General features: G+C 31.2%; 1 long non-coding RNA gene across 2 annotated transcripts in view; it reads left to right on the top strand.

Annotated features, from left to right (window-relative positions):
- Window positions 1-8,504, top strand: part of LOC137496713 (uncharacterized) — a 473,958-nt gene extending 465,454 nt beyond the window's left edge. Inside the window, exons 1-4 of one of the 2 annotated variants that reach the window (XR_015502753.1) lie at window positions 6,551-6,679; window positions 7,342-7,399; window positions 7,515-7,577; window positions 7,695-8,504. This is a non-coding gene — a long non-coding RNA (uncharacterized LOC137496713). Of the gene's footprint in view, window positions 1-6,550; window positions 6,680-7,341; window positions 7,400-7,514; window positions 7,578-7,694 lie in introns of those variants that run through there. The other variant, XR_015502754.1, reaches the window with a different exon arrangement.
- The last annotated feature ends 4,438 nt before the right edge of the window (window positions 8,505-12,942 follow it).

The following is a 12,942-nucleotide window of genomic DNA, read 5'->3' as shown; positions in this document are numbered from 1 at the left end:
ATCACAAAGTGATTAAGAGAAAAAAGAAATTTTTACAGTATTTACTATTACAATTTTATTATTTCTTATAGTTTGCCTAGAATAAAGGCACTTTTTAATTAAAATATATTTGTATAATAATTATTTTTATAAATACTTTTTAAATATTATATTTGTTTTTAAATATTATTAGCCCTCTTAAGAAGTGGTTTTTCTGATTGGACACAGAACCAACCATTGTTGTCAATGCATGTTTAATTTTTTATATTTTATTTATATTATTTTTTATTTATTATAGTTTGACTAAATAATGATATTTTTAATTTAAAAATATTATACCTATTATTATAATTTTTAACTGTTATAATTAAAAAAAAATATCATTAGCCCTCTTAAGAATTAGTTTTTCTGATTGGATACAGAACAAACCATTGTTGTACAACACACATTTATTATTTTATATATTTAGTGTATATACGTTTTTATTTTTTTATTGTTTGGCTGAATAAAACCAGTTTTTAATAAAAAAGATAAAAAACATGTTACAGTTATTTTTATAATCATCATTATTACATATTAGTAAACATACATATTAGTTTTTCCAATAGGATGCAGACCAAACCAATATTCCAATGGATATTTAGTATTGTGTATACTATGTATGAATTTTTATTTATAATTATTTATTATAGTCTGGCTAAATAAAAGCAGTTTTTAATAAAAAAAACAACAATTATAATTATCTTATAATTATTATTATAATTACTTTTTAAATATTTAAAAATATTATTAGCCCTCTTAAAAATTTGTTTTTCCATTTGGATGCAGAACAAATTACTGTTGTCCAATGCATATTTAATATTTTGTAAAATTTGTACATACATTTCATTATCGATTGTAGTTTGGCTGAATAAAAGCAGCTTTTAATAAAAAAAAAACAATATTTAAAATATGATTATAATTATTTTTCTAATTTTAATTATAATTTTAAACTATTATAATTATTTTAAAATATTGTTAGAACTTTTTTTTATTTGATACAGAACATGCCACTGTTGTACAAATGCATGTTTTATATTTTGTATATTGTTATTAATATTTTCTTATTATTTCTTTTTCGTTTTTAATAAAGTGTATAATTAAAAAAACACTATTATTATAATAATTGTTATAAAATATTATTGTTATTATTATTATTATTATTATTATTATTACTTTTTAAATATTATAATTATTTAAAATTATTATTAGCCCCCTTTTATTAGCCACTGCTGTTTACCAATGACCTATTAAATAGATAACCTTTAAGCCTTTAAATTGTACTTTAAAGTCCCTGTGAAATCAAAATAAAGTTATCAAAATAAAGTTAAGTATTAGTATCAGTATGTTATGTGCTAAGATTATCTAGTTTGCTCAGAAACTGTGACAAAATTCGCATTTAGAAAATATAAATATCCAAAGCTTGCAATTTGTCTCTTCCACCTAAATGGATCAATGATTGCTTGATTGGATCAAATATGCTTTTTATTTGATGGCCTTGAGCTCGACCACTCTGACTGGTATAAATATTTGAGTAAATATTTACAAAGGTAAATATTCCACAGAAATAGCATATTGTTATCTGTTAAAACATAAACAGCACTTTGAATAAAGGTAGTGTAGTCTGACCAGTATTACTTGACCTAAGAAGTTAAATGACACTGTTAGCATTTTACTAAATTAATTATTACAATGCCTCTGTAAATGCCTTGGATTGAGTCCTATTTGGACTGGATACAAAAATGTGTGAGAGTCAATCAATGGGGTGTGTGTCCTAACAATAAGGGAGTACCTCTAGGGTATGCACTAAGCCCATTGTTGTTTACAATGTACATAAAGGACCCTCCAGACTGTAGTCCAGATGTCATCTGGCAGTTATATGCAGATATGTCTGCTTAAATACCTAGCCTGGCAGGTGAACATATGGCTTGAGTTGTCTCAAGGAAAAAATTTCTTTGTGGCTCTCTATGAATCAGGCTTGCAAGAGATACATTTGATGTGCAAACTTAAAATAAAGCATATTTTACCTAATAACAGGCAGCACGATTGCACAGTGAGTAGCACAATCGCCTGACAGCAAGAAGGTTGCTAGTTCGAGCCCCGGCTGGGTCAGTTGCCAGTTCTGTGTGGAGTTTGCATGTTCTCCTCAGGTTTGCGTGGGATTCTTTTGGATGCTCTGGTTTCCCCCCACAAAGTCCAAACCCAAAACCTTCAGCAGTAAATGTATGGCTTACAGGTGAATGAAAGTTATGACCCAAATACGTATGAATCCTGAACAAAACCATTTAAAACTACTTGCTGCAATTACTGAGCAATTATTTATGGTAAAAGACACAATGACTATTATAATAATTACAGATGATTGATAGCAAAGTTGATCATTGGTGACCTGTGATGACGTCTGAATTTCTAGTACAAAAAAGTAATTAGTAAACATATACCAGGGCTGTAGACTAACTTTTTGCACCCAAATTTTTGACCGCATCGTATTGTGTACAGTTTTATATTTAGTTTAAAGATAAACAAGGCTAGATTGTGCAAATAAGGTATACTTTTACATCAACAACAGTGTGATAATGCACTGTGATTGTAACATTCAACAAGCAATAAATTGCCATCAAAAAAAAAAAAAACCCTAGCCTAAACCACACAATCTTTTTGTATTTTCAAGTAAAATTAAATATTATATTCAGTCTATGCTTAAATCCAAAAAGTGCTAAATAATTTACAGTTGCAATCAGAATTATCAGCTTGCTGAATTATTAGCCCCCCTTATTTTCCCCTAATTTCTGTTTAATGGGGAGAAGATTTTTCAACACAATTGTAAACATAATAGTTTTAATAAATCATTTCTAATAACTGATTTATTTTTTTATATTCGCCATAATGACAGTAAATAATATTTTTAAAGACACCTCTATACAGTTTAAAGTGACATTTAAAGGCGTAACTAGGTTAATTAGGTTAACTAGGCAGGTTAGGGTAATTAGGCCCATTTTTGTATAACGATGGTTTGTTCTAAAAAAAATCTATCAAAAAATATAGCTTAAAGGGGCTAATAATTTTTACCTTAATTTTTTTTTATTTATTTAAAACTGCTTTCATTCTATGCAAAATAAAACAAACAATACTTTCTCCAGAAGAAAAAATACTATCAGACAAACTGGGAAAATTTTCTTGCTCTATTGAACATCATTTGGGAAATATAAAAAAAATTCAAGGGGTTTAATAATTCTGATTGCAAATGTATATATTTTTACATTACAGTAATAAACTAAATAATCGAAGCAATCTTAGTGAATGTAATTTATTAAGTAGCATTATTTAATTGACAATGTGAATCAACTAAATGGTAATATATTTTACCATCTTTCTTGTTCAAGAAAATCTTTTCTAAATTCTTTTTATAAAATTAAAAGTTGAATGCTGAGATTAACTAAGGCTACAATGTTTAAAAATCCATAAAGGACCATTATTCCTTATTTTGTGATTAGTGTAAAAATGTAATTATTTTGTCATGTTTTATTTACAAATGTTTAAGGATTGTATTAATAGGATCTTATGCCCTGTTCACATATGCCAATCGAACCGCGCTAACTGGGCAAACGAGATACGTTCCGAAACAAAAGTGTAGGTGTGAAAGCACCCTTACTCTATTAATGTCTCCTCCATACATGAGCTTCTTTGACTGCCATGCCATCATAAAGTGTGAAAGTAATTAATCGAAAAAGGCTTTAAGACCAAGCGGAATCCTCTGTTGGCTGTCGTGACTTCAGCTATTCTGTTTTGGCCATTGCAAAAAAGTATTTTTCATGAGTCCAACATTTAGTTTTCCTTCGGCTTAGTCGCTTCTTCATCAGGGGTCGTGACAGCGGAATGAACCGCCATGTTTTACACAACGGATGCCCTTCCAGCCGCAACCCAGTACAGGAAAATAGCCATACACACACTCATACACTACAGGCAATTTAGTTGTGGGAGCACCCGGAGGAAACCTAGGTCAACACAGGGAGAATATGCAAACTCCACACAAAAATGCCAACTGACCCAGCCTGGACTTGAGCCAGTGAACTTCTTGCTGTGAGGCCACAGTGCTACAGTCTACAAGTAACTTTTATTAAGTCTTAGACCTCTTTCTTGAAACAAAAAAATAAAGACCAATAAAAAGGGGTGAAACCACAAAAGTGGCCCATATTAAAATTAATTTGAATACTAATTAGGCTATTGTTGTTATCCATTAAAATTCTTCTTCTTCTTCTTCTTCTTCTTCTTCTTCTTCTTCTTGTTATTATTATTATTATTAATATTAATATTAGTATGTTTTTTATTATTCAAATGACCTAATTCGTATTGAAGAGAGTTGAATGTGCTGTTTAGTTTGTTATTTGGCTAACAAATGACAATAGACCACAGTTTTTACTGTACAACTTGAACAGATTGCTATTTTTTTTTACAAAATATGATGTCATAAATTTCTATTTAAAAAACGTGTTTTTTTTTTGTAAATATATATTTCTTTATTTAAAATTTTTAGGAAATATTTTTGGTACATCAAAAAGTGTTGTTATGATGACTATTTAACAAGCTAGTCCAGCTAAAAAATAGAGCTTAAAATGTCGCTAAAATGCTGAATTTTAATCTCATAATTAAATTAAAAATTAGGCGAATAATAGCAAAAAGGTCCGCTTTTTGAGAAAAAAAAGACCCCCCCCCCCCCCCCCTTCATAGCTACAGGCCTGCACTACACCAAGATTACTGGACTTAAGAATAGAAAATACTAATAACCCTCTAATACAGTTTATCTGCTTCAAAGTTTTAGAACTAATCAATGTTTTACTTTGATGTTTTACAAGTTATTTCCACACATTTTTATTTCAGTGAATTGTTCTTTTGTGAGTTTAAATGCAACCAGAAGTTATTAAAAGTGTTTATGTTGTTTATGTATATGCAATATATGTTATCAGATTCTATAAGTCTAAATCAGGGTGGAGTTCTTCATTGCAGCCTTCAGTAAACCAGTTAAAGGCTGCACACCTTGACCCATATAAACTCAGCAGCGCTATAGTGAGCATCCACCCTTGATCTATTGTCTTGAAAACAATAGTGATGTTGACCTGACTTGATAAACACACACACACGAACACGCGCGTATACACACACAGGCTGTTTCTTTCTTCCTCAAGCCACATACCACATAAATTCCTGCCCCTATATTCACAGTCTCTTTTACCAGTTTTGACTCAACTGTAATGCGGGATGATTTTTTTTTCTTCCTTTTTTCTTTTTACGTCAGAGTGATTTGTGTTTTTGATGTTCGGACCACCTTCCCAGTTTAGTTAGTCAAGGATCAACAGATGGTGAGAAACTGGGCCAAAGTCTTACTTCCCCAAGACAAAGTTTTGATATTCTTGGCCGTTGCACAAAACAATGTGTTTTTATGGAAGAAGAAGCCAGGTGTGGAGATTAATACACATGCACACACTCTCTCTCTCTCTCTCTCTCTCTCTCTCTCTCTCTCTCACACACACACACACACACACACACACATACACACTTTCAAACATATCTTCTGTTGTGAGTGAGGTTATTTAGAGTGACCTCAACAAAAGGGGTATTTGTTTTTCTCTGACTTCCGTGTTTAGTTTTGTTTGTTATCCTTAAAATGCATTATGTTTGATGAGGACTTGGTTTTTTTAATGGTTTACTTGTTTACATCTTGCTATATTTACAAGTACAAAACAAAAATAAAAAAAATCTTATGTTCATTTCGAAAAATGGTAATGTTGTGTTTAGGTGTCACACAAAACAGAATTTTACTTTGTTTTATTCGTCCAGACATTCACTGTAAAAATGTTCATGTTAAAAAGTCAAGACAACAAATATTTTGTCGCTTTAATTTTTAAGACGTTAGTCATATTTAAAGCATTTACTTCCTTTTTTCCTTCCATCCTTCTTTTTTATTCTTTCTTTCTTTCTTTCCTTCCTCCCTTCTGTCAGTCAGAACGGTCAGAACCCAGGTCTCCGGCGTGAGATGTTGGTCTTGTACTGAGCCAAATCGGCGTTGAAGACCCCAAACCACAAAAAGGAACTCGCTTCTTAGGAGGGAATTATTAATAACAAAAAATACTTCAATAGCAGATAAAGTTAGAGCAGACAAAAACAGAGACTTTTCCAATTTTCCAAGAAAAACTCAGTTTCTGCTTAACAAATATTTCCATTCTTGTTTTCTTTCTTTCTTTCCCTTCCTTCTTTCTTTATTTTTCTTTCTTTTACATCCTTCCCTTCACTCAAAAAAATGAATTATGGCTTTAGTTGGTCCAAAGAATGTAACTATGTTTAAATTAAACAATTCGCTTATGTTTGTGTATTAAAAATAAAAGTGTTGTGTTGGAAAAAATTAGAAAAAGTAAGTTTTCACATTTAAACAGCTTGCTTAATTAACATGAATGAAAGGGAGTTGTGTTGCTTCTGTAGTACTGCATTTTGGTCAATAGGTGGAGTAATATCTGCACATGCGCAGTTTCAAAACAACACAGGAAGTAAGAAGATTCAAACCACAACGATCACTCTCAGTTCGGCGCCATATTATGGGAATCAAAAGATGAAGATTACAGTACAAATTGAGAACGTGCACAAAGCTTTCCCCAATGTGGACACACAGGTGAGTTTTTTTTTTTTACTATTTATGTATTTATACTGAGGCTGTGACAACATTTGAATCATAAATGTACTCTCTTGTAATACTATGTTGTGTTTGTGTATAGTATTGCTATGAAATTGCCATGTTCCCTGTGTCTTTTCCACATTATAGACAGATAAATGTATAGATTGTTTTGCATTCCTGGGAAATTTTATACTTGGTATATATTAACTCCCCCAGAATAAAGTTGCAAACGTTGGTAGTAAGGAATAGTCATGTTAGAATAGTCTAAGCTTTTCACTCATCATAGCACACGTGCTGCTGATAATGTGACAATAAAAGTGATTTGATTTTTTATTTGATTTGATGGTCTTTATTTTAAATGAGTATCAAGCAGTTTGTCGAGTTTGAATGCTAGTTTTGATAACTTACATAATATTAATTAAAATGTGGTATTAGCACAGTGTTATTTATTATTTAATTGTATTATTCAAGCCTGTTAACTTAAAAAAAAACAGCAAAAATGCATTTGTGACACTTAAAAAGGATGACATCTAGCATGATGACATATTTAATGTAAGCTTATGTGTTTGGTCATCTAACACGTTTTAATTTGCTATTTATATTATTATATTTTATTATTTTAAATTTTTGCTCACTCAAATCTATTTTCTCCCTCACAGGTTTACAGCTCAACCTCTAAAGTCCCATATCTGGCTGAGGAGACTGTGGATCATCCAGGTACTATGCCTTTAGATGCCTATACACACATTAAAATGATGTACAGTAAAAATTACTAGTAATTTTAACTACTAATTATTTAGTAAATTACTAATTGTCATTTCATGTTATTTAGAACATCACCAGTGGAAAAAAGGTGTGAATGCATCCTCAAAGCCCCTAAGTGAGGGAGTACATGGTAAGCTATTTTATTTATTTTTTTTTTTAAACATTTTGTATTTTCCTCTTAAACCAATTCCTCCTTTCACCTTTGATCTGTTGGTAAAAGTTTTATTTTTTTACCTGACTTTTTTAGGATGCTGGGCATGATGAAGCGCAAACCTTGATGTGCAACACCACCTTATGAATCTACAGTTGTTACATTGACATTTAGCAGACTCTTGTCTAAAGTGACTTACAATTGAGGACACATTCAGCAAATCAACAAGAAGAGGCGATACATCCAAGATGTGCTAATTATAAAAAAAAAAAAAGAATTAAGAATGCTTCTACATGTGGTTTGTCAAGCCCACACACCTGTGTGAAGCAGACTTCATGCACAATGTTTTGTTTTTTAGATATAGGGATTGGTTGTAAGAAAGTGTCTGGTGCAAATGTGCATAAATGGTGCAAGTGTCAGAGAGATGAATGTGTGTAGCTATTGCATGTTCTTTGATGGTTGATCTAATTTATGGTGTAGTGCTGATCGTGTTACTTTGCTTTAAAATGTTAATCTTTCTTTGAACAACTAAAGTGTTATCTGCTTTTTCAGTGTAAAGAAGGTACAGTATAGTTTACAAAAGAAGACTTGATTTTTATAAGTATATTTTTGATAAATCATTTGAAGGCAGAATATTGTTTTTGAATGTTTTTGTAATATATGAAAAGTATTATTTTAAAAAGTGTATTTTATGATGTTTTTGTAAGCATATTTTTGTTAATTATTTATTGTTTTCAATTTATTTCATACTTGTATTACTATTATTTTAATAGTATTAATATTTTAACTTATTGTAATAAGTGAAGATACAGATAAAGACAGTATTTGGATTTTGATAATCATTTTATTGCTGGAAAATGTGTAAAACTGTAAAAATGCTATTGAATAAACTCAATGAAACGGAAACTGTTTTTTTATTTGGTTAAACATAACAATATCAATTTTAGAATAATTGAACTTAAATAACTACATTGATTAAAGCTAAATTATAAATGTTACGTTGATTGAACTAAACAAAATTACATTACTTTTATGTAACTAACTTAAGTTCACTAAAATTAATATTCTTTCTTAAAGGTAACTTAACTCGGTTACGTGGAACCAGTGGACAAAAAAAAGTTAATTAACGCCAACATATCATTTTTTTGAGTGTTCTTTCCTTCCCCTTCTTCTTTCTTTCTTCCCTCTTCATTACCTTATTTCTCCATTTCTACCTTATTTCTTCATTCATCCCCTTTTTCTTTTCCATTATACCTTATTTTTCCTTTTTCCCTTCCCTTCTTTCCTTCTTTCTTTCCCATTCTGTTATCTTTCCTTACTTCCTTCCCTTTATTCCCTTCTTTTTCTTCTCCCCTTGTTCCCTTCTTTCCCTTCCATCCTTATTTTTTCTTCCTTTCCTTCCTCTTTCTTCTTTTCTTTTTTCCTTCCCTTCTCCTTTATTGCCTTCTTTCTTTCCCTTCCATCCGTTTTTTTCCTCTCTTCCTTTCTTTGCTTCTTGCTTCTTTCCTTCGACCCGGGTCTCTGGCGTAAGATGTTGGTCTTGTAACCACTGAGCCAAATCAGCGTTGAAGAACCCAACTCACAAAAAGGAACTTGCTTCTTAGGAGGGAATTATTAATAACAAAAATACTTCAATAGAAGATAAAGTTAGAGCAGACAAAAACGGAGACTTTTCCAATTTCCAAAACTGCAAAAACTCAAAAAGGCAAAAAACTCAGGATCAGTTACTGCTCAACAAACACTCCAAAAACAAAAGTCATAAAAAGCTTAGCAACAAGACTTTTCAAAAGAAATGACTCACAGACAAAAGGCTAGGATCCACAATAACCAAGCAAAGAACTACTGAAACTGATGCTTCTTAAATACAAACAACTAATCAAGGCACATGTGAAATCAAAAACGTTGATAACAGATACAAAAGAAAAAAGAATGAAATGCAGACATCTAGAGGTAAAGAAAATACATTAGAAGGAAAAACTAAAACAACATGGGGCAAAATCCTGACACCTTCCTTCTTTTCTTTTTTTCCTTCTTTTCTTTCCTTCCTTTCTTCTTTCCCTTCCTTCTTTCATTTTTAATTTTTTAGGTCGTATAAAGATTAACTTAGTATTTCCAGCCAGTTTGATTAATGTAAGTTAAGATGTCTAGACATGTCTGATTCAACTAAAAAATTTAAGGAAGCAAGATTTTTTCATAGTGTAGGAATTGATTTTTTTAGCCCAAATGACCAAACTATATTTGTATTTAACTTTATATTAACACTATTTCGTTATTAAAAGAAATCTCCTATAATCTTATTTTGTCATAAATATGGAAAAACAGCAACATTGAGAAATAGTATTACTAATAAAAAATAACGGTGTTGTATTTTATTACATTTTAAAATGTAATTAACTGCTTTGATTGCAAGGCTGAATTCGAAAAAAAGTGTTCGGTGTAACATTGTTACTCTAACATGTTAATTTGCTCTCCAAAAGTATTATTAATATTTGGAAGTGTTATGGAAAAATAACAGAAACACTGCTTTCAGGATTGTTAAAGCTCAAAATAATTTTAAATCAATTGAATGCATCTTTGCTAAATGTATTGTCTTAAATAAATAAAAACCAAGGAAATGCAAATAACAACTTGTCAGCTTTAAAAGTGACCTATTTACACAAAGCAGAGAGAGGAACTGTTTGCTTTTGTAAATTCGTGTCTAAACTGGAAAGAGGGCACGCTAAATAATGTTTCTTTTTTAACTGCATCTTGATTGATGCACAGGAAATGTGTCTTTCCTCCACAAGAGGTCACTGCACACCAAACTAAAAGAGAGCGTTTGCAACGCTGCTCTCTGGGCAGATGTCAGTCAGGAAGGTTAGACGGCATATTTTTATTTTTTTTGTGAATGAAAATAAATCTGCAATACAGATGCAGCAAAAATGCACACACACACACACACACACACACACACACACACACACACACACACACACACACACACACACACACATATATATATATATATATAAAACCAACAACAACTCAGGATCAGTTACTGTTCAAGAAATATTTACAATATTTATTAATATTTATTATATTAATTAATATTTATTATTCAATTATTATTAATTATTGTATACGACGCAGTGGCGCAGTGGGGTAGCATGCTCGCCTCACAGCAAGAAGGTCGCTGGGTTGCTGGTTCGTTCCTCAGCTCAGTTGGCATTTCTGTGTGGAGTTTGCATGTTCTCCTTGCGTTCGCATGGGTTCCTTCGGGTGCTCCGGTTTCCCCCACAGTCCAAAGACATGTGGTACAGGTGAATTGGGTAGGATAAATTGTCCGTTGTGTGTGTGTATGTTTCCCAGAGATGGGTTGCGGCTGGAAGAGTTAGCGGTTCATTCTGCTGTGGCGACCCTGGATTAATAAAGGGACTAAGCCAACAAGAAAATGAATGAATATTAATATTGTAAATATATTAATTATTTTGTCTTTATTACAACAGACAGTATTTTCTTTCTTTCTTTCTTTTTACTGTTTTGACAACTATAATAATTCCAAACAAAATGAAGTGTATAATTGATTTACTGATATGTTCTTGATTAACTCTTTGATTTACTGATACATTCATAAATACAGTTACTAACTTCGTTTCTGAATGATTTTGTCTATTTGAATGAATCACTTTTAATTAATGATTAACTGAATCCCCCTGTAAGACTTGTTGTCAACTTACTGGCAGTTTTGTTATAGTTATTTTCAATATCAGGCAAATCAGACAAATATATGCACTCAACAACATATAAATAATCGCTGTATTACAATAAATAAATAAATAAATAAATAAATAAATAAATTAATTAATTAATTAATTAATTAATTAATTAATTAATTAATAAATAAAAATAAAAAATACATCAGCAGAGGTTCAGGAAATAAAGCTTAAATTCACTGGGCTTGAATGAATAATTCAGTGGCTTGCTCAAAAAGACTTGTGTCACTGCTGAATGAATCGTTGTTTTTGAACCAATCATTTGAATAGTGATTTATTTTACTCTATATTGGTGAAATGACACAATTAAAGCCTTAAATTACTATCAAATGCTTATTTACTCTCTTACTATTGAGAAACAAAGTGTTTATATACAAACAATACTCTGTTATTATTGCTTCATCCCAATTTGCATACTATCCGTCTTAAATATTTTCAAATAGAATTAGTATGTCCCAAATAGTATGTTGAAAAGAGTATGCCAAAGGTTCCCGGATGGTGTACAACCGGATAAAGTCTAGATAGGATAAATAGGATCAATATAGCAGCATTTTTTTATGATTTTTTTTTATAACAATAATGAATATTTTTACATTACTGTGACGGTTGGGTTTAGGGTTACGGTAGGGATGGATGGTTGGGTTTAGGGTTGGGGTGAGGGTAGACACAATTAAAATAAAAATAATGGTAAATTTAATAAAAAATATAAATAATTTTTGTTAACTTTCGGCCGCAACTAAATCCGATCTAGCGACAAAAATATTGCTGATATTGCCTACAACACATTGCATCTTAAACATGAATTTAATTAGAACTACAAATGCAAGTGAAAAGTGTAAACAAACTACAAACATGGCAGACGTACAAGACCAACCGTCAAGTAGAGAGGCTTAGGTAACTGTTTCGCGTTTTCCGTGTTTATTTTTTAACTACAACAACAATACTGAACTAAAATAAAGACGTGTTTGGACATTACCATCTGAATGCATAATTATCCAAAGACCTGTGGAGGTTTCTCTGCATAAAAGACTTGTGAATGGCAGATTATCCTACTGCTGCTTCTCCAGTAAATTAAATATGAAAGAAATTTGGATGATGTGTGGATGATCAACAAGGCTCAAAACTAAGCAACTTAATGGTCTGTTAATGAGGAAGTATGTCCCAAAGTTTGCATACTCTTCTTTTTATTAAGATTTATTTTTTGGCCTTTATTAAGACAGGAAGTGAAGTTGGAGAGAGAGAGAGAGAGGGGTAGGGAAATGTCCTCAAACCAGGTTTCGAACTCAGGACACCTTGATGTGCTACTGCACCATATGTCAGAGCACTAACCACTAGGCTAATGTGCCAACCTTGCATACTCTTCTGTTACATACTCAAAAGTACATACTTCACAAAAAAAAATAAATAAATAAATGGGATGCAGCATATCTCAGTACTTTTTGTGTACCACAAAAATAGCAATACTACGCTGTGAAAAATGCTGGGTTCCACAAACTCCTTCATGTTGACACATTAGGTTAAGGCTTTTTACTATTTCAAAATTTAAGTGGATAGAACATAAAACATTTAAGTGGTCCTAAATAAATCTCAAG

Source organism: Danio rerio, chromosome 11, assembly GCF_052040795.2.
Source record: "Danio rerio strain M-AB ecotype USA chromosome 11, GRCz13ab, whole genome shotgun sequence".
Taxonomy (NCBI): domain Eukaryota; kingdom Metazoa; phylum Chordata; class Actinopteri; order Cypriniformes; family Danionidae; genus Danio; species Danio rerio.
Note: the sequence above shows the minus strand (reverse complement) of the source record. Positions and strands in the feature narration are given on the sequence as shown.